This window comes from Musa acuminata, unplaced genomic scaffold, assembly GCF_036884655.1.
Source record: "Musa acuminata AAA Group cultivar baxijiao unplaced genomic scaffold, Cavendish_Baxijiao_AAA HiC_scaffold_476, whole genome shotgun sequence".
In the NCBI taxonomy this organism is placed as follows: Eukaryota; Viridiplantae; Streptophyta; class Magnoliopsida; order Zingiberales; family Musaceae; genus Musa; species Musa acuminata.
This window is the reverse complement of record NW_027020722.1, coordinates 228,495-237,933: the sequence shown is the minus strand read 5'-3', so window position 1 is coordinate 237,933 and position 9,439 is coordinate 228,495. Positions and strand designations below refer to the sequence as shown.

Genomic DNA, 9,439 nt, shown 5'->3' with positions numbered 1-9,439 from the left:
GAAGGGGAGACTCGTATTCAGTACACCTCGCCCAACCGCCTTGTTTCTTTCTTCTCCCCCAAATGGGGATGAGCTCAAGTGCTAATGTGATCTGAGGGAAGTGTTCGGATTGATTCTTGTTCTAGCCGCTTATTCTTTGGTCTACTATATTTCTTGTCAATGCTGTACGAGTGCAATCATTATGAATGTAGGATCCTTTCCGGCCCTAATTCTTAGGTAAGTTCTCATTTCACATCCCAGTTTAGTAGGGCAATCTTAATTCAATTGAATCTTGAGAGCACCAATGATAGATATAAGTAAAGACATAAAAAACAGGACTTGTTGCTCTGGGGCCCAAGGCTACTCAAACATCCATTTCTTCACTGTTATGCTATAATTACCGAGTTATTTATTTCGTTGACAACAAAGAATCAAGTAGAACAGGAAAATAATACAGGGATTTGTTTGCTCTTAGCGCTATAATCAATGGTAGAATTCTTTGCACGTAAAAGTCCGCTCGATTGGCGCTATCAATCATGCGTTCAAGCAGGGCGAATAGCAGAGGAGAACCTTTAGCCGACCTCTTCTTTAAGTGTATTGCCAGGTCCGCTCCACCTTATAACTTGGAGTTTCTTTTCTTTATGTTAGTGTTAATGTTATCGTTGCTGCCTTGGAAAGCTGTCTCATAGCTTTTTGCTGCTGGGGGCAACTGGCCATTCTTTTGTGTTTTTCATGTATGCATCATGAGTATAAGTTTGTTTCCTCATCGCATATGTCCGCCCTAATAAAGAAAGAAGATTATTCACACACCTATATTGCTTAAAGAAAGTGTGTTTGCGCAGCTCCCTGCCCATTTGTCTTTTAGAAAAGGTGGGCCTTGTATTTAGCGAGTCTGTTCTAAGTAAGTATTTCCACTCCATGTATAGGGTAGTAGCTGCTTAGCATAGTTGTCTTCCCGCTAACCTCTCTTAGGATGCGAGGAATTGAGATCTCGCAAACGGCTTTCAGCACCTTCTTTCCATAGTGTTTAAGAATTTCATAGATATCCAACAGAATCGGGAGAAGAACAAATGGAGAGGGTAATCAGAATTAGATAACTATTAGAGAATCTCAATAATGGAGCACGCACAGTCCATACAATGAGTAAGTCCATAAGAAGTACAAGTCCGTACGTCCATACCCATAAGAGCACACTGTCTATACAATACAATGAATAAGTCAATAAGAGCACAGTCAGTCCCCATACAATGAATATAACAAACAAGTCATTCTTCTTTACTTCAAACGGGGGAACAAGCTAGCTCCGAGGAGATGCTACCACCAGACTTGTCGGTCACCCTCTATTTCAATAAAGTAAACAAAAGCCGAGCCCCTGTCTTTTAACCCACTAGCGAGAAAGGGTAAGCAGGAAGTCAAGAATAATGGAAATAGGGCTTGCCTCTGTCCTAATGTATCGGGTTCGTGTGCCTCTGACTTCGTTTTGAGTATTGGATGGATTATCTTAAAGGGAAAGATGTTTCAGGGAAGGAAACAGTTTCGGAAGGAGAGAGCCTATTCTATACCAGCATTCTAATAAAGATGAGCCTAGAGATGCAAAAGTAGTGGAATTCCATCCAATTTCTTTCTATTGGGGTTCTACTATGTGCCGATTAATGTATGATCCATATAGATTTGGAAGGGAATAAGTGTGGTACAGGCGTGCGCTCTTTTTCTTTGATGCTGTAGTTGTGGATGTTGGTACCTGTATTCAATGATATGTGCCTCATAAATTAGATAAGGCGTAAAGAAAACAGTAGACGAACAGAGTTAAGCTCCCAAAAACAGGACTTGTTTATAACACAAAGACAGGTGCCGGGTAAAGCACTAGAACTATAGGAGCGCTTCCTTATACTTGATGAAACACTAATACAGCCGAGGAGAAGGGAAAGATACTGATGCAACTACTTATCGTAACGACGAAGCGCAATATACCTCTAGCATTTCACATAATAAATCACTGGCGCTCCTTACTACCTGAACCATTGCTTTTCCTTGCCCCACCCACCGGCCCATACTTCTATTTTCCATAGGACAAAGGGTTTCCTTAGATGTTTTCTCAGATTTGTTGGTTTACGAACTTTCTCCATAGTCCACCTTCTTATACTCACATTGCTGAGGCCAGGTCCTGGTCCTGCGGATTCGATTGAGTTTGAGCAGCTGTTTCCGTGCCCACTCCTTGAGACCAATCTCAAACCTAAACACCTTGTATTCTTCTGCCATGTTCCCGATCTACTGCATCAATAACTCAAACTTCCTAAAAAGCGAACAATACCTATATATCATGCTACTTCCTGTTGACTTCCTTACTATGATTCGCATCGAGAAATGCTAATCTCCTGTGAAAAGATCTCTCCTAGTTAGATTCTTCCATTTTCTACAGAAAAGCTCATTCTTACCCTGTCCATTCCCTAGTCTTAGAGCTAGGAGTTTTCAAATAATATGTCTATCTTGGCTTTGGCTTGGTCTTCAATTGTCACACTATCCTTGCTTTCGGGCTATTTAGTTTACATTGTTCTCACCTACGAAAATCCACCTGATGAATGCAAGAGGTAAGCCTTGCCTTGTATTCAAGGTCTACGTCTCGTCCTTACCATACGCTTCGTAGGCAAGAGGAATGCTATCACGTCAACGATGTGTGATCTTGCCAATTCTCATATCAAAGATCTATCTATCTTAGTTCTACTCGAAGCAGTAAAAGATCTATGCATTGACTCCGCCTTTAACGCCAAGAGACGAGACTCAAGCTAACAAAACTCCAGACTCACTACTGACTATCGCCATTAACTTAAGGGCAGCTTACTACCTTTCAACTTCATTTTCTCGAGTAGACTTAAAACAAGAACTGCTTCAGATCCCGATCCAGGTTATCTACAACTTTGGCCATAAGAAAGGTCAACTTATTGTCCCGCAGCTATGTAACTGGGCTTGCAGACGGAACTCCACTTTATGAATCGCCAACACTGGCAACAGGTTCTTCTCAGGCTTCCTAACCTCGAACAGAAAGAGGAGACTCGTCGACAACAACAAGAATGACACTTCTCATTGCTACACACATGGGTTATACGCCGATTCCACTCACACTCACACAGGAACAGGCTATTCATTTGCTGATTCATTCTCATCGCCAACACCGGCAACAGATGTGATTAACCTAGCTTTCACGCCTGATTTGGAACTCGCCTCTGCTCTTTCATCTACTCTTTCTTCCTCACCATCTCCATTTCGAAGTTCAACATATATTTCTGCACTGTAATGCTCTAATTACCTGTTGTATCTATACTAAACGATCCGAGCCCGAGCCGAGCTTCTTTCTATGCTTTCAACTTGACTTCCCGCGCTTGCAGTTCACTTTGGACTTACGTATTACAAAAGAGATTCCTCCCCGACCCAAACCAAGAGTCAGAGCACCCCCAAGGGATTCTCGTAGACAACACTAGAACATACAGCCAATTGAACCGCTCAACCCTAATCCTATGTAACCCTAATCCTATGTAGAATTCGGATTTCTATACGCTATCCCTACCATCTTTAAACAAAACTTTCTACTGGACCTCTGTTCAAGATCGGAAGCAGTGGCGCGAGGGAGAGTTTCGGTCGGAAATGAGAATTAGAATATGACTTTTTTGTATACCATGTGCTCCATAAGAAATTCTGTATTTGTTTACTCGGCGCTAGGGGGTGATTTCGCACCCAGAGAGTAAGCATAAGTTAGTTCTCATATGGAAATAGTAATGATTGAGGAAAGGAATAGGATTGATTAGAAGTGGAATTAGAAGAAAAGAACTGTTAGCTGATAAAGACAGGATTAGCTCTGAACTCTACGGAGGACGCAAACTTGACTTTCAACTTACCCGTAAGAAGCACTTGTTCGTCTTGTTGGGCTCCCTAACACCGATGACTCAAATAGTACTTTCTCTTTATTTGATGATTGAGTTTTTCCTTGAACGCATAGTGGGCATGAGAACTTGGATTCGGCTTCCGTATCTTATGTCTCTTATGTAGAAGATTCCACTCGCACTGCGGTCCTCTGATTCTCGACCAACACAATTCTATATCCGGGCTGGGCTCACTAACCTAACGCTTACGGATTCTGATCAATAGGAATAGGAAAAAGCTTCTGATCTCGCTTCAACGCCCTCTTCTTAATACGGAGCTTATCTTTCTTGTTAATCTGATCCAGTCCACACCTTGTTTATAATCTTTCAACAGAGTCTGGGCATTATTAAAGAGGAGCATCAAGGTGTTGTCGACTCGAGAAGTGATTGTATTGCTTGTGTCTAAGTCATAAAGTGGAGTTTAGGGGTGCGTTAGTAGAGTTTCCGTTTTCGGCTTTTACACCAGGTTCCTATTCTTTGACTTATTCCTTTGATTATTCCGACTGCTTTGGCTCATTCTTTACTGATAGTTTGGGCTTTCAGCACCTCGCCTAAAGACTGACTTGCCCCGGGTGAACTCTTGGATTACTACCCTATTGGTAGGTAAAAGCCTTACTTTATGTCCCAGCTGACCAAACCTTTATCTCGAAACTAGAACCCTGCTCCACTGCACCTTAGCCTAAACCTAGTGCTTCTCGCTCTTTAGCTACTGGCTTCAAAGCTTCCTTTCCTGTCCCTCACTCATTCTTACTACCTTAACCTTGATCTTATGTTTTGAGTGTGAGTCTCCCTCTCTTGACCCCTGATCTGGTTTGTTAGTTAAGGAATCCAATCAATTAAGTCAGAATGCAAAATGGGATCTCCAAGACTGACTTAGTGCCCCGGCACGCAAGAACGATCAAACTGGCAAATAATAATAATGGAAATAGAAACAAGGGCCAAGAAACAGTACTAGAGCCAGAGGTAGAGGAGCCGAACCGAGAATAATCATAAGGGAGTTACAGACCGGTAGTACTTGTTCTTGAACACCTGGTGTTCTTGTCTCATTCTCAATCTTATCTTATTAAAACAAGGGAAAAAGGGTGCCTGCCTCCATTCAATAAGCCGTTAGCGCTACATTAATAGTAGCTTGTCTGAGAGTTTCCTTACCTCGAACTTATTCTTATAGAGTGGAGTTTCCAGGCACTGCTTACGATTCCACTCGCCAAGTAACTACTAACCAAGAAGGCAAGGGACTACTAAACAAGCGACTACTGTCTACTTTCCCACAAGACATAATTGACTACTTGCTTCACACATGGGTTATACAACTTGCTTAATTGACTACTTTACTCTATTACAATTCCAGTTTTCGGCGTCAGGAGCTCAACAAATTCATAGCTAAAGTGAGTTATGTCCTGTTTTGAACTGCGTCGGTCAAGTTTCAAGGCTTTCAGCACCTTATCGTAATTGGCTAGTCTAGTGGGGCTCGTCTAAATTTCTTAACGGATGCAATAGCTATATAAGATGGAGATTCAAGAACCTTTCCTAATGGTTAGTGATTAAAGAACCTTTCCTAATGCGCCTAGGAAAACACGGAATGCATTTGATCTTTCACGGATGCTCTATTAACATAGGAATTGATATCTAACATAGGAATTGATATCTCGCAAACAAACCTGAATTCTGCATTTCAATATAACTGTGCCCCTTAAGTTCATTTCAATATAACTGTGCCCCTTAAGCGCGCGAATCTTTTTAGCTTGTCAGGGCATCTCTCTGATTTGATCTCCTTCTTTGAACTCTGATCCTTCTTCTTGCGCCAACAAAACCAATAAGGAACCTAAGCGCATCTAACTCAGTAAGGAGGTTGGTCCTGTCCTTGAGAGTGACTAAGAACAAATAAGATGTTATAGGCGTCAATGCATTTGTAGCTGGTGATCGGGTCTTCCATGATAGATTTTCCATAAGAGTCGTTTCCCATAGGTTAAACGATCGGAAATAGAGGTTAGGTTGGATACCTGAAATACGGAAATAGAGGTTACAGCCCAACGCCTTACGCACCGAGACAGCAAACTGGTATATTTCTTACGCGGAAGCATAAGTTGGTCTAGAAGATCTGATTGCCCGAACTACATCTTTCCCGCTTGTTGTTTGCTTACTTGATACTGCTTAACCTCTGTCTAATTACTTTTTTCTCTTTTCTCTATTATGACACTGATTGACTTAGCACTGAAGAAGCAAGCCCAGAAGAAGTCAAGGAAAGATCCGCGTAACGTGTGAGAATTCAGTTCAAGAGTAGTAAGCTCGTATATAAGTCTGGACTGGACCACTTAGCGCTTCAGGAGCCATCAACTCTTTTGACAAGTTCAATTACCGGGGTAGGGTAGGCGCCTAGCTTATAGATTCCAGGTCCTGAGTCAGTCTATTCAAGTTGGAAAGGGGTGAGTCAATCCGATACTCTAGTCAAGGGAACAAGTAACAACGGCTTTCGCACAAGGAAGGTGTTCGTCTGTATTGACTGCGCTAACTGAATTGGCCATTTCCGGAATTCTTTGTTGAAAGTTACGTTCTTGCAACAGAGCTCCGTGTTGGGTCAATAGATTGCTGCAGTAGCTGGATCCACAGCTGAAGAAGCAAGGGAACCCGCGAGGAAACCAGACCAGTCAGATGCCAAAGAAAGGGATTGTGGGTATTTCTTTACTTTGCTTCTAAACCCATATACCCCATGTGCAAGAGAGAGAAAATCCAATGATGAACTTCAAGTCAAGTGGAGGTCGGCAACTGAATCATAAGTCAGAGTGTTGTCTCCGAGATCAGTAGATGAAACAGAATCATTAGAGTTCCAACAAGTAACTAAGCAAGGAAGAGTATCAACAAAGCAAAGGAGAAGCTGAATGGTGTTAGGAATCCTTAACCCATGAAGACAGAGGCAGAGTGGAGTTGACTCTACTCTACTTCCGGGCAGAATGTCATTGCAGCGGACTTAGCGCTTCAGACGGAACCCCATAATCCAGGCCCAGCAGAGCAGGTATTCCATTATTTCTACTGACGCTAAAGTGAGTTCCTTGTCTTGCTTTCCCTTTGCCTGATTGACTTTCCGCCTGATTGACAGCTTGACCTTTGTTTTGTGTTAGTGCTTATGTAATTGACGCCTGATTGATAGCTTGACCTTTGTTTTGTGTTAGTGCTTATGTAATTGACAGCTCTTTCCCTTTGCCTGATTGAGTACTTTAGAAAAGTAGAGATCGCTTGATTGACCTTTGTTGTCGTAGAGAAAGTATGCTGCTATCGGGTCTGTATATCTAGGTGTTGGCGCGGGGTATTTACTGGAATCTATTCTAAGTGGTGCATTCACCTTCTCTTCTTTCGTGAGTGGTGCTACACTGAACTAAACTCTCAAGTCATATTTTCATTGAAGATACCCCCTTCTCGAATACTGATCTATTTCTTTGCTTCAAACTACACTTTCGTACAACATACCGGACTTCAACTTAAGGCCCACAGTACTTGATCTTGAAACAGCTTTAGATCCAACAATCAACTACTACAGACGCAAGAAAAGGAAAGAACAACTATTATATGTTAGTCAAGAAAAGGAAAGAACAACTATTATATGTTAACTGACAACTATTCTATTCAGTAAGAGCACTATGGTGGTATTCTATTCAATAAGAGCACTTAGGTGGGTGACTTTTCTTTCTCTATTGTGCCCCTTCCCCTATGGCTAATAGACCCCTATCCTCTGGATACAAATTCGAAACTTATCCTTTTCTTTTGAAAAAGAGAAGAATGCATTTAGTCGGGTACACGCCACTACTCGTTTCATCATGAAGTTAATAGGAGCGTTCGAGGAAAGTAGTTAGAGTTATTACGCTCGTATGCTCGGCTCTATCTCTGCTTGCTATTGCCTCGATTGATACAGAAAAGAGAAACAGCTCTGCTCTCTGAACTGCAACATCGGCATCTTAGAAAAGGAAGTGGATTCTCTCTCTCTCGAGTCGCCAACAAACAAGGATTACTTGGAAACGGTCCATTCTCGTTTGCCAATCGTTTTAGCTTCATATATGAATGAGTCATATTCCCTTTTCTATACCCGATGAATGAGTCCTATTCCCTTTTCTAGACAGTCATATTCCCTTTTCTATACCGAGGTTGTTAGTTAGTTTGTGCCAGCAGTAAGCAATCCGGGCCAAGGAACGGATAGACAAGCCGTGCGCCCTTTTGATTCTATACCATGACGAATCAATTGATTGAATGTAGGCATCCCTATTTCCTTTTTCCTTCCCTACTCTTATTGACCTAAAACAAGTAATGACTCCCAATCCACCCCTTTCTTTTCCATTCATAGAGAAATCCTATCGTCCAAATCAAGAAGAAGGCAATCATGGACTAAAATAAAAAGAGAGAAATCTTGTTGATTGAGACTGCCCAAGCAAGGAAAGAAAAAGGGCACTTCCAGATCTAAGATGATAAATCAAATCGAAACAATAGAAAATCTTATATCGAAACTACTTATGGCCGAAAGAAAGGATCGAAACCACATTCATAGGCTTCTGGGTGGGTAGAACTATTATAAGCAAATAGAAAAGGAACACCGAGTAAGAGCAAAGAAACCATCAGACTTATAACTCAATAGAGAAAAATAGGTTCCAATTCGAACATCATAACTGCCCACTGGGTTCTCTCGCTCCTTGCTCACTACGCGGCGAAGAAGAAAAGCCCAACGAGAAAAGGAATTAGCGGGGCCTAGCCTGCTTTAAATGACCCAAGAGGACGGTACTATGTAATGTGGAATCCCAAAAAGATCGTACCCGCCTATACTTTCAGGGGAAAAACTCTACCCTTCCTTTCAGTGACTTTGATATAAGGACTTCCGCTCGAAAGCCGATTCAGATCTCCCGCTTAAGAGAAAGATGGATGGCTATAGAAGTTATATCCTAGCCAGAAAAGAGAAACAGCATCTATATTCACGGAAGTTATGGACTTGAATCAGAGATTGTATTGACATCCCAAACAGATGTAGGAAAAGAGGAAGCAAACATAGCTAGCTCACGAAAGAAAAGAAAGCCTTGCCATTTACATACATGCGCTAGATATTGATATGGCAACTGCGCTAATCAGAAGGGCACACATCTTTTCTCTGAGATTCAACCGGGGAGGGGCGAGACTTTGATTCAACAACCGTAAGAAGGAAGAACCAGGCCAGACGCTCTAAACTAGGCATAAGTAATCGAAGACAACAACTCAAAAGGGAGGATACCCTGTAAAAGAAGAAAACTCAGTATAGCATTGGAATGACAAGCCGCCTACGAGACAAGCCTCATTGCCTAACCTTTAACAGTCCGAAACTCACTGCCAAAAGTCTGTTATTGACCACTATAACCCTTGCTTTCCCCTGTCTAAGACTTTATCCCCGAGTTCTCCGCCTCTATCTCCTGTATCTCAAGCTGACACTGCCAATTTCTTATTCTTTAGTTTGAGCGTGAGCCTGCGTAGTTCACATCACAGAACTAGCGTATGATCTAGCGCATCCAGATTAATAGTAAAACACAGAATCCAGAATA

The 9,439-nt window shown here is 42.0% G+C and overlaps 1 pseudogene; it reads right to left on the bottom strand.

The window, feature by feature from the left end:
• Positions 1 to 7,079: 7,079 nt before the first annotated feature.
• On the bottom strand, positions 7,080 to 8,540 carry LOC135660229 (NADH-ubiquinone oxidoreductase chain 3-like; annotated as a pseudogene).
• Positions 8,541 to 9,439: the final 899 nt, after the last annotated feature.